Raw genomic sequence first — 23,930 nt, 5'->3', positions numbered from 1 at the left:
TGTTCACAAACGTTATTGCTTCCTTGCAAAGTAACTATATGAGAGTATTCATATCTAACAAACAATATTTTTATGCCTGTTGGTTCTAAAAATAAAACAACTATATATTTGGATATGACAACCATTGGCCTGGAGTTCAGTCTTTGAGTGTGTGAAATCCTTTGCTGACTAAGTGTGCACAACAAATGCTTTGCACTGCCCTCTGGTACTGCCTTACTGCTCGACCAAGCTACCACTTTTGAGAGTAAGGTCAGTCCTGACTTTAACCTCTGTTATACCTCTGGAGTTTGTGGACTCAATACACACTGTACTCCATTATTGTCCAGTATATATAGAGCCACTTTCTCGCAACACCCTCCTTTGGTGCTGCTATGATCAGTCCCCAACGTGTTCCGTGTCACTGCTCGTCAATTCGGGAGGCGTTGCGATCCCGATCCTTCTTCGGTCTCCAGTCACTGTTGTGGGCTGCGTGCGCCACAGATCTGGCCCAGGCTGCACACATCCTGCCCGGGCTCTGCTCACAGCCCCGGTGTGACACAGGTGCTATCCCAGGGTGATCAACGCTGCTGCAGGCGCCCAGGGTTCTACCAGACCATCCAACAGGGCACTCCAGCAGGAAAAGCCGTAAGTATACAGATAAATATGCCGAATTATGGGGATTTGTGGTGGAGCAGAGTCAATACGCGTCCGCCATGCTTCTCTTGCAGGCCACGCCCTATGGGCGTTTGATGTCATTCCCGCTTCTCCTGGTATATGGATTAATTGATGTGTATGCCTACAAGATTAAAAAAAACTTTAATTGCTGAAAACACAGATATATTATGATAAACATTTTAAAAGAACAATAAAATGATTATGTATATTGGTTTATCAATCTGCATTTTGCAAAAGGCAATAGCTGACTGCATCTTTTACAGCTCTTGTTGCAAAGCCTATAATTCCACATAGCATACTCATAGCTCTAAAAGATTTAAAATGTACGAATACTACTATTAGCATTCATTAATTCAGAATTTAAAAAAGTGTCAATGTTGTATGAAAATCTTATTTGCAGGTGTCACCACCTATCCTGGTCGTGCCAGACTCTTGACTGACACATAATTGATAAAGTGTGTAGGCTAGGCTAGCCGTTAATGCAGCATCTAAACAATACATCCTAAACTTGGGAATACAAGTTCTAAAGCTGTTGCCCTGAAGAGAACTGGAACATTAACGGAGCACTTAAAATGCACAACTCGCTCATGTTCTTGTTATATCATTGTTTAGTGCATGTCGTGAAATATTTTTTTCTAGGCACTTAGCCATTACAAACGAGCATACACAACCAGCATTAAAACATATGAAATAAACACCTCAGAACATCCATAAAATATGAAACAAATAAAACAATTAACCAAAAAAGCTAATATACCTGCTTTCGATTAAGACAAAATGTTTATAACTCCACTCAAGATTGTCTGATGGAGGTGCGATAATTACCAGGTGTGGAAAATACCTCCTTTTCCAACTTTCTCACTTGGAAATTAGGCATTAGACGTGAAAGTGGTATTTAAAGCACTGAATTCTGCATGTTTTGACTGTTTTATCTCGGCCTTTTCCCCCAGATAAATTTCTGCTGAAATATGTACAGCTGAAAACAGTGAGCGTTTGATCATTTCCACACAGTTTACGGTTTCGGTCCCTGTGTATACTCTGTCCTGGGATCAGCTAAAACTCCACTTGTAATCAAGACCCCTATATAATAATAAGGAAATGAACTTAATATCCTAGGGTCTCCTTATGAGCATCCTCTGTGTCCAGTCCAATAGCTATCGCATTCAGAAAATTCAACACAGAGGCGTTCCGATTTTGTCATGTGCAATATTTATTGCCTGTTACAAGTTTCGGGTACACCATGCAGATGTTTTGGTTCAAATCCAAAAATCTGCATGCCCTCGTATTTTAGAGGCATTTTCCCACCAATAAATTTCGGCAGCTGTGACCCGCTGAAATTGATTCAAAGAATTAGGATTTTATGTTATGTTATGTTATGTTATGTTATGTTATCGATATTTGTTATGCGCACAGCTGCTCCAGCGAAGGAGCGTCCTGGTGCAGTGACAAGGTAGGACATAACATAACAGGATCCAGACAGGAAAGGCCACTAAAAAGACTGACTAAAACAGGAAAGTTTTGATAGCTTTCCGGAAAAGCATAAGGTCCTCCAACAGGCGGATTTCAACCGGCAGGGAGTTCCAGATGGTTGCAGCTTTAACACTGAAGGAGCGTCCACCCGCACGGCAGAGCCTAAATCTAGGGACCACAGCGAGAGCCTGGCCTTGAGAACGAAGGGTACGTGTAGGAACGTAAAAGGACAAGAAGCTAGACATGATTTGGGGGCCTATACTTTTCAAAATTTTAAAGGTCAGACATAGGACCTTGAACTGGATTCGCTTCCTCACTGGAAGCCAGTGCAAAGAGCGAAGGACATTTGATGCAGGACAAAATCTGGGCAGGCCAACAATCGCTCTGGCCGCAGCATTTTGTACCCGTTGTAAGCGGGTAATTTCTGCCAGATTAGCTCCCACCAGGAGAGAGCTGGCATAGTCCAGGCGAGAGATGATAGTGGCCTGGATTACCAGCTGCCTGGTCGGGGCATCAAAAAATTTGAGGACAGGTCTTTAGCCCCTAAGGAGGCCGAAGCAGCACGCTGCTGTTTTCTTAGTGTGGCCAACAAAGGTAAGACCAGCGTCCAGCCAGACTCCCAGATTTTTCAGTTCCGACACCGGAGTCGGAGTTGGTCCCAACTCTGCCAGCCACCATTGGTCGCCCCATAATTCCACTCTCTTTCCGACAATCATAACTTCTGTCTTGGTGGCATTAAGCTGGAGACAGTTCCCCGTCAACCAGCTGGCCACCGCCTTCAGTCCATCCTGGAACCTGGGGGCATCTTGTTCCGCATCCCCGCTGAGGGTAACCGCCAGCTGAGTGTCGTCGGCATATGAGACCAAGGTCAGGCCCCACTGCCTAGCGACCTCAGCCAGCGGTCTCACGTATAGATTGAATAACGTGGGACTCAGCGAGGATCCCTGCGGTACCCCCATGGCCAGCGGCTGAAAGTTGGACTTGAAGGGAGGGTTGGCCACACAGAAGGAACGATTGTCAAGGAAGGAGCGGAACCACTGCAAAGCCTGGCCCCCTACGCCAATCTCCTCGAGCCGGTGCAAAAGGATGCTGTGGGACACCGTGTCGAAGGCGGCGCTGAGGTCTAATAATATCAGCGCCGCCGTCTGACCAGCATCCAACACCGCTTGTAGATGCTCTACCATCACGAGGAGGGCGGTTTCCGTGCTGTGTCCAGCACGGAAACCATTCTGCGTAGGGTCAAGGGCATTAGTCCGGACAAGATGTTCTGACAAGGCCAGATTGACATGAGCCTCCGTTATCTTCACCGGCCAGGGTAACAGTGAAATAGGGCGGTAACTTTCGGGCTTCGAGGGGTCCAAGGTGGGTTTTTTAATGATAGGGGAAACCACCGCCTGCTTCCATTTAGTTGGAACCACACCCGAATCCAGTGAGAGGTTGACTAAGGAACATACCGTAGCACGTCCCAAAAAAGCCTGATCTCTAAAAAGAGCAGGTCTTACTGGATCCGACGGAGAGCCAGATTTGACCTGCGAGGCAAGTTTATCAAACCCCTCCGGGAGCAGTGGAGGAAAAGAATGCAGGGTTAGGAGGTTAGAAGCCCCATCTGAGACTCCCAGGTCAGTCCCTGTACTAGGGAAGGCCCGGTAGATAGCCTGGACCTTTCCCAAGAAGTAAGAGGCCAGGGACTCGCAATGGGAGGTAGACCCCACAGCCACAGAGGAAGTCCGCTTCGCCAAAAGATCTTTCACGGCCTTGAAGATGGTCTTTGACCGGTTTGAGCTGTTACGAAATTCAGTGGCATAAAATGCCGCACGGGCCCGACAGATGGCCGGGTGGTAGATCTTGACGGAAGCAACATATGCGGCTTTCAAATCAGCCTCATAAGACTTCCGCCATGCTCTCTCCGCCCGTCTGCAGATACCCTTCAAGGCACGTAGAGTACTATCATACCAGGGGCTCGACTCTCTGGTACTGATTTTACTCGAAACAATGGGAATCAGAGAGTCCAAGGCCCCGGTAATCCAAGTGCAGAAATGGTCGTAGCCCGCTTCCACATCTTTAAATGGGCCCAACGGTACTACCGCTAGGAGACGGTGAAGATCATCCAGCCTAAGTTTATTCCAATGCCTCCTGAATACCCTACTGACCGAAGGAATGGAAGGGGTCATGGGTAAGGGGCATTGGATGGTCACCAAAAAATGATCTGTCCACCCTAACGGGGAGATGGATATGACCTTAGTCTCAACCAGATTGGTAAACAAGGGGTCCAAGATATGTCCCCCTACGTGAATGGGCTGAAACACCTGCTGGGAGAGTTGAAGAGCCTCTAGGTTGGCAAGGATGCTGCTTACCGTTGGGTTGGTCGGAGTATCGAAATGTAGGTTCAGATCACCCAAGATGGAATAATTAGCACAACCCACAACTAATGTGCTAACAGCATCGGGGAATGAATTTCTGAACACCACATCGCTACCCGGTGGACGGTAGACAACGAGCCCAGAAAACGTGAACTGGGGGCTGACAGAAATCTTAAAAGAGGCGCATTCACAACCGGCGATGTTAAGGCCGCTCCACACGCAGGCGAAACAGGACCTGACTATAAGGGCTATACCCCCACCTCTCGATGATCTATTTAAGGTGTACATAGAATAATCAGGGGGGCAAGCTAGGTTGATAATAGTTTATTTATTTATTTATTTATTTTTTAAACTTATAGAGCGCAAACAAATACCACTAATGGTGTCTCGGCGCTAGGCTGATAGAGAGGCAGATAAAGAGAAAACTGCATCCGCGTCCTGAAGCCAGGTTTCTGTGATTGAAAAAACATCGGGGGCTTCATCCTCGCTTAGATCATAGATGTCTTGATGATGTTTCGATACCGATCTGACATTCGGATTCAATACCCGCAAAAACGGTAGCAAGCCCTTAGCACGGGGGCCAACTGACGAGCCCTTCCGGATAGACAGCGGAAGGTCAAGCACCCATCCATTACAGGGGCAATGGTACGGGCCGCAGAGAGGGTGACCAGGAGGGAGCCAGCACCGATGAATGGCCTGGCCGATAGAACACAGGGTCTCTCTGGAGTATGAGAGCATCGCGGCACACGTAAGGATGACTCCTGCCCGCAGCGTCCCGCACGGCCTTAGCACGGACGGGCGCAGACGGGCAGGACTCTGGCACGACTCCGGCCATGCGAAGGCGCGCCCGCTACGCGATCCCGCTACGCTAGGGGAGGAGCATTAAGTAGGCGTTCTCTGGCTGGCGCATGCGCAGTAAAGCGCTGGCGGATGTTAGCGCCTGTACCCCACTCCAAGATGGCGGCCCACCCCAGGCACCGAACCCGCCAAGCGGCGGTGAAGGTCACAATTTACCGCGCAAGTAAGGGGAGGTAAAAACGAAGGGTCCCAGCAGACCTGAAAGCAAAGAAAATAATTTTAAAAATACGCTAGTCAGCGAGCGCGCAGAACGCTCCTGGCAGCCGTGCGCTACCTTGTCAGGGGGAGGGAAACCAGGGGCTCGCCTTAAGTAGGCGTTCCCTCGCTGGCGCATGCGCAGTAAAGCGCTGGCGGATGTTAGCGCCTCTACCCCACTCTAAGATGGCGGCCCACCCCAGGCACCGGACCCGCCAAGCGGCGGTGAAGGTCACAATTTACCGTGCAAGTAAGGGGAGGTAAAAACGAAGAGTCCCAGCAGACCTGAAAGCAAAGAAAATAATTTTAAAAATACGCTAGTCAGCGAGCGCGCAGAACGCTCCTGGCAGCCGTGCGCTACCTTGTCAGGGGGAGGGAAACCAGGGACTCGCCTTAAGTAGGCGTTCCCTCGCTGGCGCATGCGCAGTAAAGCGATGGCGGATGTTAGCGCCTCTACCCCACTCCAAGATGGCGGCCCACCCCAAGCACCGGACCCGCCAAGCGGCGGTGAAGGTCACAATTTACCGTCACATCGGCTATTAACTGGGTCTCTCTGGACTTGCTGGAATGACTGGAGGTTTGAGAGGAGCAGCGGGCCCTGCACGTCAGAGGCTGGTTGCAGAAGGGAGATTAAGACGCAGTAACCTCCGCTTCCCAAAGGGGGCGGAAGGGACAAACTAATTGAACTTCTCAAGACTGCTGTGGCTCCTTCAGGACTGCCCCCTTCTTCACAATAGAGCGGCTTCACCAGGTACCGGCGCAGCGCACCCCACCTTTGGACCGCCCGCGACCGGTGGTGGCTAAGCTACTGAACTTCAGGGACAAAGATACAATCATCCAGGCTGCTAGGCATTTGTGCCAGGTCGCATTTGACAGTGCGCAAGCACTCCTCTGGACGATACACTGGCAATCCAACAAAACAGGTTTTCTTCCTGGGAATAAAGAAAAAGCTAAGGGACGCACGCCTCACACATTCATTGCTCTTCTCCGCCAAACTAAAAGTCATTGTGCATCAAAAAATGTATCTCTTTGCAGAACCAGAGGATGCCTGGGTTTGGGTGGAACTAAGAGGTTTGAATTGGAGCCTGTCGCTCCAAACAGCACCCACACCTAAAAGCAAATGGCACCATCTGAGCACTAGTCGATCACATCTCAGTCTAGTTCTGCCTCGGATTTGCTCTTCAGAGCTACACCGCAAACAGCGATGACACTGTCCAATCACAGATGGGCCCCCCCAATGGTCTTTGGTGGCCTGCCTCTGGACTCTTGCACCACAACACGGAGTACTCCAGTTGCAGGGCGTCCATGCAACAGCCTAGATACTAATGTACTTCCTACGCTATGTTTACCTGTGGGTCTGCCCAGGCGTGGGTCCCATGCATGCTGTGCCACTGGATTCAAGCTAGCCTGGCTGATGAAGGTTGATTCCCCCAAACTGGTCCCAGGATGCTTGTTCCTGGTCCAGGAAGGACCCGGCTTGGCAGTTTGGGCTGGACTGTTCCCATGGGGAGCAGGGGTATGACTGACTTGCGTATGGCTGGCTCCAAGGTGGCACGGTGAGCAAAAAACTATGGATTTAACCCAGATCTGTGACAGGGGGTGAATGTTTGCCAATGTTCAGCATTCCATCCATCATCGTTTTGTGTTGCCTGAGAACCCCATAAGTCCATTACCCACTTCTACTATACGTGACGTAGAGAGAGGCTACTACACCAGTACCTACTTGGGGCATGCAACCCACAGCCCTTTAGGACCCTGTGTGCCATGAATGACCCAAGAAACAACTATATAGCCGAAAATATCAGGATGGCCACCACAAGACAAGTGGAGTCGGAGGCTTTAAAAACTGTGGTACAGGGTGACTGCATTCATACAGTCCTACAGTTATTGGGGCAAGAGGTACACTCAGCCAGGAGCTCGCCCAGATAGAGACCTCCCTGGGAGGATTTAAGTGGACTGCATTGGCGCATGGCACTGCCTGGGAAGCACTGCCTTCCTCCTTGAGTCATTACGCTGTATAGATTACAGGGCTTATCAATCAAAGGAGGGTGACAAGCCGGGTCGCCTCTTGGTGTGACTACTAAAGCATTCATCCATCATGGAGCCATTGACCGCCATCTGTTTCTACCCGACATCAGTTGCCGCTACCCAGGACACGATTCACAACGCATTCTGTGAGCATTACCAGGCCCTTTACAACCCTGTACTGGTGCAATGCCTAACTAGTATTCGAGAATTTCTCTCCACCATCACACTGTTGGTGGTTCCTCCAGTGGAGAGAATCCCTAAACAGTGCTGTTGCACAGCAGTAAATCCAAAGCGCCATACGAGGTTCTTCCACTTCTAAAACTCCGGGGCTGGACGGCCTTCATATTGAATTTTATAAGACGTATGAAGCCCTGCTAGTCCTCCAACTGCTCGAAGTCTACTCTGCTGTGGTCCTTGCAAGTTTTTAATCCACAGTCCATACGGGAGGCGCCTCTGGTCTCGCTTCCGAAGGCAGGCCGCGATCCACTAGAGGTCTCCTTTTACAGGCCGATGTCTCTGATGGGCAGCAATTATAAAATCTTAAGCAAGACACTTGCAAAATGACTGCTGGGACATATGCCGTTGCTGATGCATCCTGACCAAAATGGATTCATACTGGGCAGATCCACGACTCATAATATCCATAGACTGCACAGACTGATGGCGGAGGGTCTGTTTCAATGGTCCCACTCAGCCTGCCTACCCTAGACTTGAACTAAGGGCCCAATGTAGGTGGCCCAAATACCGGTCGGTAAGGGTGAAAATCGGTGAATTTCTCCGTTACTGACCGGTATTTAGGCATTTATGATGTAGGGAAGCATGGGCGTCCACAGACATTTTTTCTTGGGGGGGACGGGGGGCAAAATGTTAACGTCATCACCATCCTCCGACATGATGTGTGCAAAGTGGGGCACAAGAAACACTGTAGCGCAGAACTGGGATAGACTCAATTAAATGCAAGGAATCCAAGACCTGTGAATGACCCTGCCACAGGCCAACAAACACCGCCTGTAGGGAAAACGCTAAACTTTCTGAAAAGCTGCTTTATCTCTGTCTCCTAGGTGTGCACACTTCCGCGTCCTCGATGCAGCACCAATCAAAGCTGTCTTCAGCACCGAATACTTTAAAACAGCCTATGAATAAAGCACCATATTAAATATACTGTATGCACAGGGTATGTTAGGGATTATTTGTAGCGCACATATTTACCAATATTGGCATCTTGGCGCTAGAATTCATGATAACTTTTACCCAAAGTTAAAGCACAACTTCAGTCAGTAATAAATAATGCAGCAATCACACATGCTAGTGATTCGCCAAGGGGTGGTCCCTTTACTAGAATTCCCTGGGAATTGCGAAATTCCACACACATTCAATTAACTTATACAAAATAAAATGTATAGGTCCAATTGTTAGCAATATTTTTCAAAAGAAACCTAGAGTCCCTCTACTTGTAGTCAATGTCAAACTGACAACGTGCGCACGTTTAGGGATACAAGAATGGCCAGCTCCCTTATACGGAAGCCCTGCACCGTAAATGTGTGGCACTGTGGAGCCCGCAGCGGCAGCACATCACAAGTCTAGGGATGCTGAGTCTTACACAGTGGTGGAAATGGGGGTAAAAAAGTAGGAGAACAGTGGGCGCAGAATCAGAGGGCCGGAATAACCCAAGGATTGGATGTGTGGGTGGAGCCCAATTTTTTGTTTTTGTTTGGCATTTTACTGCCCAGTTTAATCAACCAATGGATACACATGATTATTTAGGGTTATAATGAGTTATTGACATTAAAATATATTCACAAAGTATGCTTCTAATCACAGAATGTACCAAATACGATAAAATGTGGAAACACAAGCCATTTGTCTCCGAGCCATGGAGTTTCTGTCATCAGCACTTCTCCCTTTTTCCACAACAGCAGTTCAAACATGAAAGCAAAATATCCTAGTTTGCAAATGTTTTCTCTAAAATTATGGCTCTGCCATATTTGCCTCATAATGCAATATCTGCTGCATGATCTGACCATTTAATTTAATAAATTGTTTGTAACTCAAACATATCAAAAGTTAATAAAAAAGGTGACTTGTGTTGCTGTGGAGTGGATGGCCTGTTGCAAAGGTTGACTGGTCACCTTCCTCACTGCTGCGTTTGTATGTTACACTGATACTAATAAGGCAACATCTTTCCAGAGACTGTTAGCATATGAACACACGTCAAAATAATAAAGTATATGATAATATTCTGCATTACGCTGCAGCCTTTTTTTTAAAGCATAATTTAGTCAACACTACAGCATACTTTTGTCATCCTTTGCTGCATAATTAATTCCAGTAGCCCCACAGCAGGCAGCACATGTTAAAAGTGCTTGTAAATGAAGCAGGGAGACTGTGAAGTTTGCGAACTTAGTTTGGTGTGCGTAAAAAACCTGCATTGCCAATCCCTGGTGAGTTGCAGCTACTACTGCTGAAACAAGGCCAATGGAGTTACCTCTGGGTGAGGCAGACTGGCCTCAAGGGCAGGGCCAGCCATAGTACTGGTGGTGTCCTGTGCATTAATGTTTTTTAGTGCCCCCCAATGACCACCTCTGCCATGGATTCCCTCACTACCACCCTTTAACTGTGCCCCCCAAGTCTCCATAACCACTCTCTCTCAGATGCATTTAATTTGATTTACAGCACCACTCATACCATTGTAGGGTGTCAGAGCACTTTACATTACACACTTTACACAGAGACAATCAATGTATACATGTGTAAATCACGGTATAGGAAATGTTACATAAGACTAAGAACTACAAGGTGAAGGAGTCACATGACAACCATACTAGTAGCCTATATAGTTTTATAGTGATTGGTCTGGAGCAACACAATACCCGAAATTTAAAATGTAATACCATGGTTGGGGGTTCCACTTAATAATCAGAATTGATTTCTGTCCAAAAGAACACTTTTTGGGACATTAGGATGAACAAAAACTGGGAGGCGGGAAATATAACGCTCTAATTTATACCTTGCAGTTTGTATGCAGCTCTTAGATGACAGTTAATAGCTTACTGTCCTAAGTTAGGATTTTAACTTATAAACTGCAAGTAACAAAAGGAGTAACCCACTGACCTATTTACATTATGTGCACTTTGTGATCTGCATGGCACGTGTTCTTTGCAGCCGGTACATTACCCACTGAGCTACCTTTCTATGAGTCAAAACTTCCACTAGACAAAATTCTGATCTCTCTCTAGGAAGAACATTAATCACCAAAGTCATCATGACATTTTTATTGCTGAAAAATGCTGGAGGCCAGGAAGGAGGCAGTAAGCGTTTTTAAAACCATAATATACTTGCAAACATGATGCCTCCACCTAAAGTCAGCACCCTGTGCGGTCACACTGGTTACACCGCCCTAGAGCTGGTCCTTCTCAAGGGTTCTGTGACCTCAGTGACTGTTGTTCTAGGGTGTGCTGCTTCCAGGCCTGCCCGCAAGACTGGAGGTGAACTTCAGTATGGATAGTGGTGGACAAGCCTTGAAGGTTAACCTACACTTGTCATGCTAGAGTCCACCTGCTGGTGCGAAGACACCAGGGCTTCTAAGGTGTTGCGAAGCCTTCTAATGTCTAGCATGTGATTGTGCTCTCGCAGGAGAGTGGTCTGGTGGACTGGTTATTAAGGCTGAACATGGTTCCCAGTTCCAAATTCAGCAGCTCTGACCATAATGCCACATCCTCTCCCCCACTGAACACCGTACTGCCCCACTGGGAAAACTCCCACTGTCTTCAACTACAACCCAATTGTTGCCCGCTATAAACACCTGGATGCGGCTCAATTTAAATTACGCACTAGACAAGAGCAATATGCGGCCTACAAAAAAAAAAGTAACAACATCCTGGAAAAAGCAAACACTTATAGGGAATGCAAAATTTAGCAAAACATGGGAAATGTAAGCAGGAACAAAATGGTTACCTTAATGCATTTACACTCACTATTCAGAAATCAGTGAGTGCTTTTGCCTGAAAAGTTAAGGACACGACTACAGGGCCCTGAATGGACCCATTTCAATGGCCATTGCTTTTATCCTTACAAAACGTAAGCAGTATGGTAAAAAGACCACATCCCTGGACGCAGAGCCACCGCCCGCAGCACACATTTTGTTTTCCGATCCACACATTGCAGTACCTCCAGGATTGGTGCACTAGTTCCAAGTCCAGGGAAAACAAAGACAAGAAAACAAAAATAGCCTTCACTGGCAAACTCTGTAAAAGTGGCGCTAATGTGTTTGGGTGTGAATAAAATCAGTTTGGGCAGTTTGCTACCACTCTGTCTTACTTTATTTAGTTATTTATCTATTTTTCATATTTCTAGACTTTTATTCCCCATGCTGCACTTTGGAATTAAAATGTCAGAAAAATACGACAGTTCCAGCAAAAGCATCTTTCTTTTTTGGATCCATTTCACAGGGAAGCAAATAAAAGAAAGGAGAGGAAAGAGAGTGAGCACCCCGTCTTGAAGTCACGGTTTTCATTGGTGTCCGCAGGGAGGGCAAGGAGGGGCGCTCCAGGGGGGGCAAGCACCCCTCCTTGCCCCCCCCCCGCAGATGCCCATGTAGGGAAGGATTCAGCATTAAGGAATCAGTAAATACCGATACCTTAATACTGATTCCTAATTGGTCTTGCATTTAAGGAATCGGTCCTTAAATGCAATGTAGAAAGCACATAAAAGAGTGCTTTTGGGCCTTAAGGAATCAGTAATTACCACCAACTTCTTTAGGGTTTGTTCAAGCGATGACCCATGCTTTAAGCTTATAGCACTTGTAATATGGCGGAAGTGATATCCATCATGTTTTCGTGGGGTATCGCAACATCCACCCCCAAATAAGGCCCTTATTTTAAGGCGCCTGATGCTTTTGCTTGTGATTTTATTAATATTTGCTGTGTATTTATCATCATTGAATAAAGTGCCAATGAGTTCTGAAGCCATCGATTTCATCAAGTCTATCTGTCAATTTTCGGAAAGTTTTAACTTAATCCCATAATAGCTTAAGTTGCAAAGTATTTTTATACCTTCTACAACTTGAAATGTTTTAGGTTTTAGCAAAACGTTTATATCTTTTGACGGTAATGGACTTTCTCGTAGTAATGGGTTTATAATAGGGCTTTGGGGGGGGGCGGTCGACCAGCGGGAGGCCTGCCCCCCCCCCCCGGGAGGGGTTTTGGGCCGGAGGGGGGGCTGCGGGACCTGGGAAACTGGTTGGCTATTTTTGGGCTGGTTGGGCTATTTTTGGGCTGCATAGGGTTTATAACCGGCCATTTCATGTCACGAGGCAGCATTTTGGTGGTCGTGACACAACAGCCGGTTTGGGAGGACTCTGGGGGTTTCTTTTTTGCTTAACTTTCTGCTCTTGTAGCTTTGGGTGTGGTTTTGGGGAGTGGTACGGGTAGGTTGGCCTATCGCTCTTTGGTTCGGCGGCGGTTGTCTTGGTAGCGGCATCGCTTTGTGTGGAACAGACGTGCGGTGGGCAGAGAGAGGCGGGCCTAATTGGTCGGGATCGGCGGTGATGGCGCAATTCAATGACCCCACGTGCTAGAGGCAATACGGCTGTTAGAAGATGCGGGACGCATTGAAATCCTGCGGCCCGACATCAAGGTAAAGCTGAGAATTCTGCGAATCGGTTTTTTGAGTGTTCAGAAATTGGCGCACAACTTGTTACGGTAAGGTAGTGGTTAATAGGTTCTTGAGAAAAATATTTTAGTAGGTGCTTCTTGGCCAGAGGAAAAACCTTAACCTCTGTGAAGAAAGAAGGACAAAAGACCTCCTTTTCTATGAATTTAGGCAACAAGTCCAGAGCACACAATATACATAAATAGACTGGTTTGTCTTAGAGTAGCGATAGTAGGGATAAACCGGACAAAGCGTATCATCTTTCAAATGTTTTATTCACCCACAGTATTCCCCACTTGGGAATCACTGTAAATACAAGTCAAGCCGACACGTGTTTCGTCACAACATATGGCTGTGACTCTTCAGGGCTGATATAAATAATCAAAGGCGGGGTCGGGGGACCGGTGATAATTCCAACCCGGTCCTGATCGGGTGGTTTAAAATATGAACGGACGGCAACAAATGGTTTGCCTGTGCCGATTTGTCGGTTCAGAACTTGTTAATTATACAAGTTCAAGGAAGCTGAGGCAGTGTTGCGCCTTAGTAGCGGAGTCGACAAATATCGGTTTCCGAGAACATTTGAAAGTCTATACGCTTTGTCCGGTTTATCCCTACTATCGCTACTCTAAGACAAACCAGTCTATTTATGTATATTGTGTGCTCTGGACTTGTTGCCTAAAATCAAGGTAAAGCTCCCGCGGCTCACAGTGAGTGGCGTCGCTGCGGCGGTGCTCGCTTGTGAGCCGCCACGGGCGGTGAATCGCGTCACGGTGGAGGCTGGAGGGCGCAGCAGCAGGGCACACGCGGCCGTGCTGCGGAAGCACCAGCGCAGAGAAAAGATGAGCGGGGTCAAGAGGCCAAGTCTTACTTTCAAGGCGGGGGCAGGGGGGTGACACAGCCGAAGGCGATGCGGGGCTCAAGGCTGAGGGCGACAGGTACGAAAGGGGCGGGCAGGCAGCGCAGCCCGAGGTGGCGGGAGGGGCACAAGGAGTGACGCAGGCGAGTGGGGGGGCGGAAACAAGAAGGGCCTGCAGGGGGAAGTAGCAGTGGAGCACAGAGGCCAGGGGCTGGGCAGCAGAGACACGCCCCCCCCAGGGAGCGACAGAGTTTCTCACCTGGCCTTATTGACAGTGAGGGAGAGGGATAGGGGCCAGTAGGAGGGGGGCTGTGGAGGTGTTGGGGGAAATGGCAGGGTTCTTGAGGCACAGCGCTGGTCATCAAGCTCGGGGCGGGGGAGGTGCCTCGGGGCCGGGGGCCAAAGGGTCTGGCTGGGGTCGGAGGGGGGTTGGGCACAGGGTACAGAGTGGGTGATGCCTCAAGGGGAGGGGGGCCTTGAGTTTCCGCAGTGGAGATCCATGCTTAGTTTGGATGCTGGTGGTGGGGAGGGCAGTGTGGCCGCAGGCTGAGGGGAGCGGGGTTGGGGCGGGTCAGCCTGGGGGAAGCGGGCGGATGTGTGCGGCCCGGGGAGGAGTGTGGGCACATCGGGGGGCCGCTAGGGAGCGGCGCGGTCCACTGGGCGATGGAGGCTTTGGTTCGGAGCGATGGGAAGGATAGTACGGTTGGGTGGGGTGCAGGGGGTGGACGACTCCTGGAGAGGGGGGCCGGGGACCGGGAGGTCGACACTGTCGCGGCAGGGGGGTGGGAGGCATTTGGGGGAGGTCACAGGGAGAAGCTGCGGGGTGCGGCGGAGCGGGGGATGGTTTTAGCCCCTGCATTTTGGACTCCACTTTTTTCTTTCGACAGGAATGCTTGGCGAGGGGCTCGGGAGGGCAGCATGCGGCTCCACTGCACCAAGTGGTTGGGCCGGCTCTGCCTTATGCAGGAGGTCGCGCTCCCACGAGGGACCTGGCAGGGGCATAGTTCGAGCGGCGGGGTGGTAGGTCCCCGCCAGCCCCACCCTGAAGGGTTGAGGTGGCCGCCGGGGGACGGGGCAGAGGTCTGTCAGTACGAATCGGGACCCAGAGGAGTGGCACACAGGACAAAGGAGGGAGAGTGTGGATCTGAGGGAGCTGCTGCGCCAGTGCAGGGAACGGGCAGGGCTGAGCAGGCTAGAGCCCGAAGAGCGAGGCCTAGAGTCTGAACGCAGGGAGACAACAGGGCTGGAGTCCATGGAAGGCGGCCCGTCCCAGTTAGACCTTGAGGAGGAGAGCGGAGAGGAGGGAGATATGTCTGAACTAAGACCGGGGGTGGAGCGGGATGGGGGAACAAAGTAATATTTGTCGTAGTCTTTTGCAGAGTGAACACAGGAAACCCAAGGCGGACAAAGTGGCGGCCCTTCCTGCTCAACTGGTTAGGCGGTGGGATCCGGTGCGGATGCCGACCTTGACGCCAGGTAAGGCGCATCATGGAGCGGAGTGCAGGGTGGCGGGGGCCCCACGAGTCAGGGTGGCGGTTGGCATTGATGCAAGGGGTGGTAGGCAGGGGGTGCTTTTGAGCAAGAGAACATACGTGAAGGACACAGGGGTGGGGCCGGTAGACACAGCTGCAGGCGGGAGCAGGGACTCGGGCGCTAAGGTGGAAGGGTGTTTGAATAACGTCCCGTACATTAAGGACGCAGGGGTAGGGCTGAGCGATGTGGGTACGGAAGGGAGTGGGGACCCGGGTAAGACGGCGGATGGGGCGAACCCCAAAGAAGTAAAAGAGGGGAAGGAGAGTCACAATGTTCTGTTTCGCAAGCTGCCATACATGGGTGTTGCGAAGCCATTAGGGGCCCACCTGTCGTTAGCGACCAAGGAAAAGATATGGAAGGGGGAGTATGTACTACTATACTAAAACTGCTGCATCGGAAGCTCACGGCTAAAGAAGGGTCGAAGGAGGAGAAAATGGAGTTAGCCCGGCGACCGAGGGTCTCATTGAACATCGAGAATTGGTCGGCAGGTTTCTTGATCTTTGCCAGTGTATACTGAGACAAGTACCCGGAAAGGTTGGTCGCGCTCTTCAAATACACGGACGTGATACAGTGGGCACAGGTCTCCTGCAGGGGTTACGCGTGTTCGCATTATGACGAGGAGTGCAGGGCGCGAATGGCCGGGGACCCGGAGGCTAAGTGGGGGGAACTTGACTCAGATTTATATCAGCAGACAATGGGGGGGCTATGTTCGGGAAAACAATCTACACGGACAGCGTTATGCCGCTTGCGACCTGTCCCTTTACGATTAGCCCCACCCGTGGTGGAGTGGGGACAGGAGAGAATGCGGTTGGTGCCGCGGTGGGGGCGTGCTGGGACTACAACAAGGGCAATTGTACGAGGCAGTATCGCAAGTTTCTGCACAAATGCTCAGAGTGCGGAGGTTAGGGAAGCACCACCCGGTGGTGCAATGTTGGGAGTCGAGGGCGGGGGTCAAGGTCACCAGTCTACAGCGGCAGGGCAGCAAGCAGGGTGTAGGGGTGGGCAGGGGAGGACAGGTGCCTTTGGGAAAAGGCTCATACGCCAGTTAGGCTGGTTAGAGGCGGCAGACCCGAGAGCAGAGGACGGCCCGGGACCAGGGTTCGATTCCCGGCGCGGCAGGTTTCTGGACCAGGGTCAGCGGACTCGATAATTCTCTCGCCTCGGTGCCCACTCTGATCAGCGATCACACTCGGCAACTCTGGGCATTAGCTTGCCTCATCTTCACTAACGGCCCCACCAGACCGCCGGGGATGCCTGGTCTCACCCTGGAGATACCCATTAAGGGACCATCTCTCAGGGAAGCCAGGAAGGGTTTCGCAGCGGTCGAAGCGCCTTGGGACCCTCCGGGTAAGTAGTGCGCTATATAAATGCCTATACATTTACATTTACATTTACATTTATCCACGGACCGAAGATGCTGACATACTACTTCGGGGGTTTAGGGAAGGTTTCCGGCTGGGGTACGAAGGTCCAAGAATTGCCAGATGGACGAAAAATCTGCTTCGACGCATAAGGCGGTGGTGCGGGACAAACTGGCCAAGGAGGTGCAGGAGGGGTGGATGGCAGGCCCTTTCCAGGAGGCGCCTATGCAGAACCTGATCATCTCTCCCATAGGAGTCGTGCCAAAGAAAGACCCCGGTCAGTATCGGTTGATTCAACATCTGTCGTGGCCGGAGGGGACATCCGTCAATGACTTCATAGCGGCCGAGTTGTCAACAGTGTTGTACTCCTCAGAGGATGTGGTCCAACGTTTGGTGGCGACATTGGGGAATGGGGCGCTCATGGCAAAATGTGACATCAAGTCAGCCTTTCGGCTGTTACTGGTGCTCCCAGAGGACCAGCAACTGCTGGGGATGCAGTTCGACGGGTCCATTTTGTGGACAAGGCTTTGCCCATGGGGTGTTCAATCTTGTGTGCGTTGTTCGAGCGGTTCAGAACTTTTCTGCAGTGGGCCTTTTCATGGCACAAGGGCAAAGAGACGGTGACGCACTCCCTGGAAGAGTTTTTCCTGGTGGGACTGCCTGGTTCAGCGGACTGCCAGCAGCAGCTGGACATTTTTACAGAGCTCATTGGCTACCTGGAGAAGTAGAACACAGGTTGTGCAGTTAGTGTCATCTATCAAGACAAGACAGGGTATGTATTTACACACTTACCCCCTAGTGTAGATAGTATAACACTGATCCTGAAGAAGTGTCCTGTTCTTTACTGACCACTATGACACGAAACATGTTGATCACCAGAGAGTAGAACCCCTACCATTAGTCACCTGACGACTAGGTTTGGGTCCTCTCTACATCATTTTAATTAAGAAGTTTACCTTGATAATAAAGATTTGGTTAGGATTAACTGACCTATTTTAATTTCACAACCCCTCCTTCTACTGCACCCACTTGGCCTCTCACCCCTACTGCACCCACCGGCAGGAACAAAAGATCCCCGATAAAGAGCCCCGGTTCTGGGTGCCCGTCAGGTATTGCAGCGCCAACCTGACGAGGGGCAGGCTCAAATGATGAAGCATGCCACCTAGCTTACTGGGTGTGTGAGAGCCCTAGTTCCAACAAGGAGAACTCCCTCTCCTTATTTCACACCCTGCTGATCCCTGGTGGATCACATTACTGGTTTCATTCAGTAACTCATTATCATACTCAACCTGAGGAACTTCGTACCCTTGTTTTGTAAAATACTGTCTCTTGGGCTTGTACGCTGGACGTCTCAAAACTGTCCCCTTGTCCCTCTCTTCCTTTAATTTACCTGGAGAAGACACAAGGTCCCAGCACGATGCTGTCATTTCTTAGAATAGAGCTGGATTCGGTGGCCATGGAAGCGCGCTTGCCGAGGAACATGAAAGGGGATATGCTGTTGTTGGTGAACGCCATGTTGGCGAAACAGAAGGCTGACGTGCGGGAGGTGCAGGTACTGTTTGGGCATTTGAACTTTGCATGCCGCGTGGTGCCGGCGGGACGCACGTTCTGTCGGCGTTTGGGTTTGTCACTGTCCGGCTTGACACTGCCACACCATCATCTGCGCTTTGCGGCAGGTATAAAGGAGGATTTGCGCATGTGGCAAGCCTTCTTGGAGCGTTTCAACTGTATTCCTGTGGCTCCCCCGGGAGAGTGGGAATGGGATGTGACCATCTCCTCGGACGCTGTGGGGGTTGGTGGCTTCGGATTGTACTGGCAGGGGAGGTGGTGAGCGGAGGTCTGGCCCCCACAGTGGTAGAACAGGGGGAGGAGCATCACATTTTTGGAACTGTTCCCACAGGTGGTGGCAGTGACAGTGTGGGTGCGGGAGCTGGCGCACAAAAAGGTGGTATTCAAGGTAGATAACATGTCAGTGGTACACGTCGTTAACAGACAGTCTGCCAAGGACGCACAGGTTCTTAAATTATTGTGGGTTTTTGTACTGCAATGTTTGGAACACAACATTTTGTTTCAAGCTCGTCATGTGCCGGGGGTGTACAATGACATGGCGGATGCTTTGTCTCATTCACAGTGGCAGAGGTTCCATGGGTTAGCCAAGGAGGCGGACGAATACAAGACACCAGTGCCGGCGGGGCTGTGGTCGGTAGGAGAGAGAGGGTCCTACAGTTGGTAAGAAGATCTGTGGCTGCCTCCACATGGAGCACGTATGAAGAGGCTTGGCAGGAGTTTCTAGACAGTGGCGCGGGGCGGCATGACAGCCACTGGGTGTGGGGTGAACAGGTGGTGCAGTTTATTCTGGCAATGATAGACACGGGTCTGTTGAAAGTAACGATTGCCGGGAAACTGTCGGCCATAGCGATTATGAGGAAGATATGGTGGGGCTACACACTGTCGGCAGGTGAATTGGGCGCACGTCTCTTGGAAGGATGGGCGAGGGAGAAGGGCACTAAGACGCAGCAGCGCCATCCCATTACAAAGGGTATGTTGGGGGGTGCTAGGGCTCCTGCCGCAGATTTGCCGCAATCGGGAAGAGACAACGTTGTTCTCCACAGTTATGTCGTGGATGTATTTTGGGGCATTTCGGGTTTTGGAACTACTGGGACCGAGGGGTCGGCAGGGTTTGCACTGGGGGGAGATGGAATTGAGGTCCAGGGAGGTGGCGGTCCTGCTACGGCGTTCAAAGACCGATCAAAGGGGTGTGGGGAAGTAGGTTGTCATGGGTCCAGTGAGGGAGCGAGAGGTATGTCCGGCGGTGTGGGGGGGGGAGGTTGGCAGCCAGGGCGTGTACAGCGGCGGGGGAGGTTTTGCCGACGGGCCGATGGAAGTCAGGTAATGGTGGTACAGCTGCTGTGGGTTCTTCGGCCCACCCTGCAAGCAATGGGTGAGGACCCCAGATAGTTTGGGACATACTCCTTCCACATAGGGGCCATAACTGATGCGGCGCAAAAAGGGTAGGGGAGGGAGGAGTTGATGCAATTGGGGCGGTGGAAATCGGATTGTTACAAGACATACATCAGGTTGCGGGGTTGTGGGATGTAGAAAGAGGCCTGTTCCTTGGTCTTACATGTGCGTCCTTTCAGGTGCGGCGGCGGGCCGGATGCTGCAGGACTATCCATCCTCATCGTAGAGCATTCTTTTGTGAAGCGAGCGGAACAGGCAATGGGATAAGCACAAGAATCTGAATCTAGAGTTGGACCCTAGGCTTTACAGTTGTCACTGGCAGAGAAAGGAGGGTATTAGGTGGCACAAGCTATTTCCGGCATTGAATAAAGTGGTCGGGGGGTGTCCTGATGTCCTGGTACTGCATATAGGAGAGAACGATTTGGTGCAATGTAAGTGCTTGGTGTTGATGAAGCAAATGAAGCAGGATTTGTTGGAGATTCTGAGTCAGTGTGCAGGTTGCCATGTAATTTGGTCTAAAATTATGCCTCAGAGGATTTGGAGAGGGGCCGAGCGGCCGAGCGGCCAGCGGCGATAGACAGGGCGCGCAGGAAACTGAATAGGGACATGAGATTTTTTTGCGATAAGGAAGGATTTGGGAGAATGGAGCACCCCGAGCTGCGTTATGACCCTCAGGGAGGACGGGGTGCATTTATCCCAGTATGGCATGGAGTTCTACATTGTGCAGTTGAAGGAGGCTTTGGACAGGGCGATAGGTGTACGCAAGTACCCGAAGACTCCGGAGGCCTAGGGGGGGTCGAAAGCCAGCAGGGCCGACTTTCGAGTGGTGTTTTTTCTAAGTTTTATCTGAGATATAATAAGGTGGTTTGCATTTATGAAGGAACATAAGAATGTACATCGTTAGGTAGGTGTAGAGAAGTTAGGAATGGCAAGTTTGTTTCATAATTGTTGCTGGAGGGAACATGTTTAAGGGAGGTGGTGTGGGGTAAGGCAGGAAGACAATATTTAGTGAGGATTAGTTTTGTACAGCACAGGCCAAGGGAATGTTTTTGTAAGGTGCACCTGATTCCAATAAAGCGGCCTTTTTCACACCAACAAGCTAGTCTGTGGTCTGTGCTGCCCCCCCTCCCTGCCGCCCAATAGGGCTTTGGGGGGACGGCCGACTAGCGGGAGGCCTGCCCCCGGGGGGTTTTGGGCCGGAGGGGGGGGCTGCAGGACCTAGGAAGCTGGTTAGGCTGATTGGGCTATTTTTGAGCTGGTTGGGCTGGGTGGGCTACTTTTGGGCTGCATAGGGTTTATAACCAGCCGTTTCGTGTCACGAGGCACCATTTTGGTGGTCGTGACATGACAGTCGGTTTGGGAGGTCTCTGGGGGCTTCTATTTTGCCTCCCGCCCTCCCTGGTTATTGGGTTTTTTCCCTTTTTTCCCCTAGGTCCTGTATTCTTAGGGTTCTTTCCTGGGGGCTGTTTAGATTTTGTTGTAGGTTGTTTGCTTGGGAACAGGTGCATCGGGGGGAAATTTTGTATAGGGTTGTCGCTGGAACAGGTGCTGCTGTGGTGCATTATTGTTGATGGGGCGTTTTTCTAAGTTTTATCTGAGATATAATAAGGTGGTTTGCATTTATGAAGGAACATAAGAATGTACATAGTTAAGTAGGTGTAGAGAAGTTAGGAATGGCAAGTTTATTTCATAACTGTTGCAGGGGGGAACATGTTTAGGGTAGGGGGTGGGGGTAAGGCAGGAAGACAATATTTAGTGAGGATTCGTTTTGTACGGCACAGGCCAAGAGAATGTTTTTGTAAGGTGCACCTGATTCCAATAAAGCAGTCTTTTTTAACCAACAAGCTAGTCGGTGGTCTGTGATGTCCCACCTCCCTTTGACCCAATGAAACAACAGAGGTGTGTCATTTACTCAGTGCTCAATGAAACACCTGTTTATCCCTCTTCTTAAGCCCATGTATTTGACCACAGTGCACACGATACGAGCATGGAGGTAATATGTCTCCATTTTGAATGCCAATTTATATTATCCCATGTCCTTCCCTGGTTGTGCTGCTAGGTCAAGTGGAAGGAAGCGCTTCCAACCAGCGCTGAACCTGCGGAACTGCTGATGCAGCAGAAGCGTTGAGGTGTGAAGAAAAGCGTCCTGCAGGTCCACCAAAGACACAAAGGCGGCCAGGGAGATGCTTGACCCGAAAGGGATTGCGTTTTGATGGGCTTGCATTCTGTACATTTGTGCAGCCAACCGGGCTCAGGAATTGGATTCTAGAACTCTGAATTTATCGTTAGGAACTGTGACCAGCAGCAAATGAGCACCTCGAGCTCAGCTGATAAAGGTAGTCCAGAACGAGTGATCTTGTACCCTCAGAAATCACCTATTTAGGAGCAAGTGCCAGCAGTGCGACTGATTGTATTCAAAGGCCAAAGCACTAAGGAAGCGACCACTGAGTTCAAATACATTATTACACGCCTGATTTACAATGAGGAGTTAGAACGAAAATGCCACCATACACATTAAACCTAAACTTAAGTAACACAGCACTTGCCTTAAATGAGATTTAATGGAAAAACAACCATATCTAATACCTTGTTAAAGTATCACCAACAAAACACTTTGGCACTGATTGTTAGTGGGTCGGTGTTTTCCACCCCTGTCAAATGCCTGTTCGTTCAGGGGTCGGATGTTATTCAACGAACCCAGTAATCAGTGGGTGCATTAAATGTCTCACCCTTCCTTAAAGTTCAGCAGGTGAAACATGCCAGAATTTAACAAGGAAAAGTGTAAGAAATTGGGTTACTGGTTAAGGGGGTGGAAGTCTCACTCAGACAACAACCACAGTACTTGTCAGGGAGAACCACAAAAATCACTAAATTAACCTATGCTCAACCCACTGGCACAAAAGCAGTCAGTCTTCACTTACACGCAATGTGGAAACTATTTATGCAACATTGAACAGTAATAAAGTGAAACACAAGGAAAATACCAAACCAATTTAGAAGAATACATTTTAATAAATAAAATGATACCAGAACGACAATAATCTAGTCAGTAGAATTGGAAATATGCAGTTTTAAAGTTTTTACTCAAAACAGTGCTGATCGCGTTAGATCAGGGGAAAGCCACAAGTTCAGGCAGACCACGATGGAGCATAAGTCGGATACAGGGACCAGGTTAGTCCTGCTGAAAAGTTACCCCTCAAGTCTAGCGCAAAGAGTTCTGGGAAGCTGCTAGGAGGAAGCTGATCATCGTAGCATCACTGTAATGTGAAGAGCAGGTCAGGAGTCTCAGACGATCGTCACCGTATGCGCAAATAACTGTTTGAGCAACATGGACGTCATTGCTGTTGCTTCCCATTGGGCGGCCATTGCAGGCTAACATTACTGTAGTGTGAAGTTCAGGTCTAATTATGCCGCTGGTTGGTGACGGTTGCTGGCTGCGTGAAGAGCAAGTCTCACTGAAACTTTGCATTGGCACCCCTCCTGCGTGGCAGAGTCTTGGTGTGAACAGGCCTGTTCGCAGTCACAAGGAGCCCAAACTTCAGGATTCTCACCTTTTTTCAGGAGGAGTACACTTTGATGCCAGCCAAGGGTCCACGATTTGGAGAGGTACCACTTGGGGATTAGGAACTCACTCCAGCAGAGGGCAGCAGGGCTCAGGCAGGTCCAGCTGCAGGTTCAGGAAGGTCCAGTTGCAGCAGGTCAGCTGGGCAGTTGCAGCGAGGCCTCTGAACCTTGTTGTTTCCCTGAAGCTCATACAGGAGATCAGCCAACTGATGCTTGGAGTCACTCTGTTTAGCCTTGACGAAGGCAAGCAGATCCAGTCTTCCTTCTCAGACAACAAGACATGCCACCCAACAGCAGGGCAGTCCTCTGGCGGGGTGGCAGTCCTTTTTATGTCACTTCCACAGGTCCAGGAGTGTTCCTGATGTGCGGCTCTATAAGCCAATATTTATACCTGGTGCACGTCTTTCTGTAGAGGGGCCCGCTGTCCTATTCTCACATCTG

This window comes from Lissotriton vulgaris, chromosome 5, assembly GCF_964263255.1.
Source record: "Lissotriton vulgaris chromosome 5, aLisVul1.2, whole genome shotgun sequence".
NCBI classification, from domain to species: domain Eukaryota; kingdom Metazoa; phylum Chordata; class Amphibia; order Caudata; family Salamandridae; genus Lissotriton; species Lissotriton vulgaris.
This window is presented reverse-complemented; position numbering follows the sequence as displayed.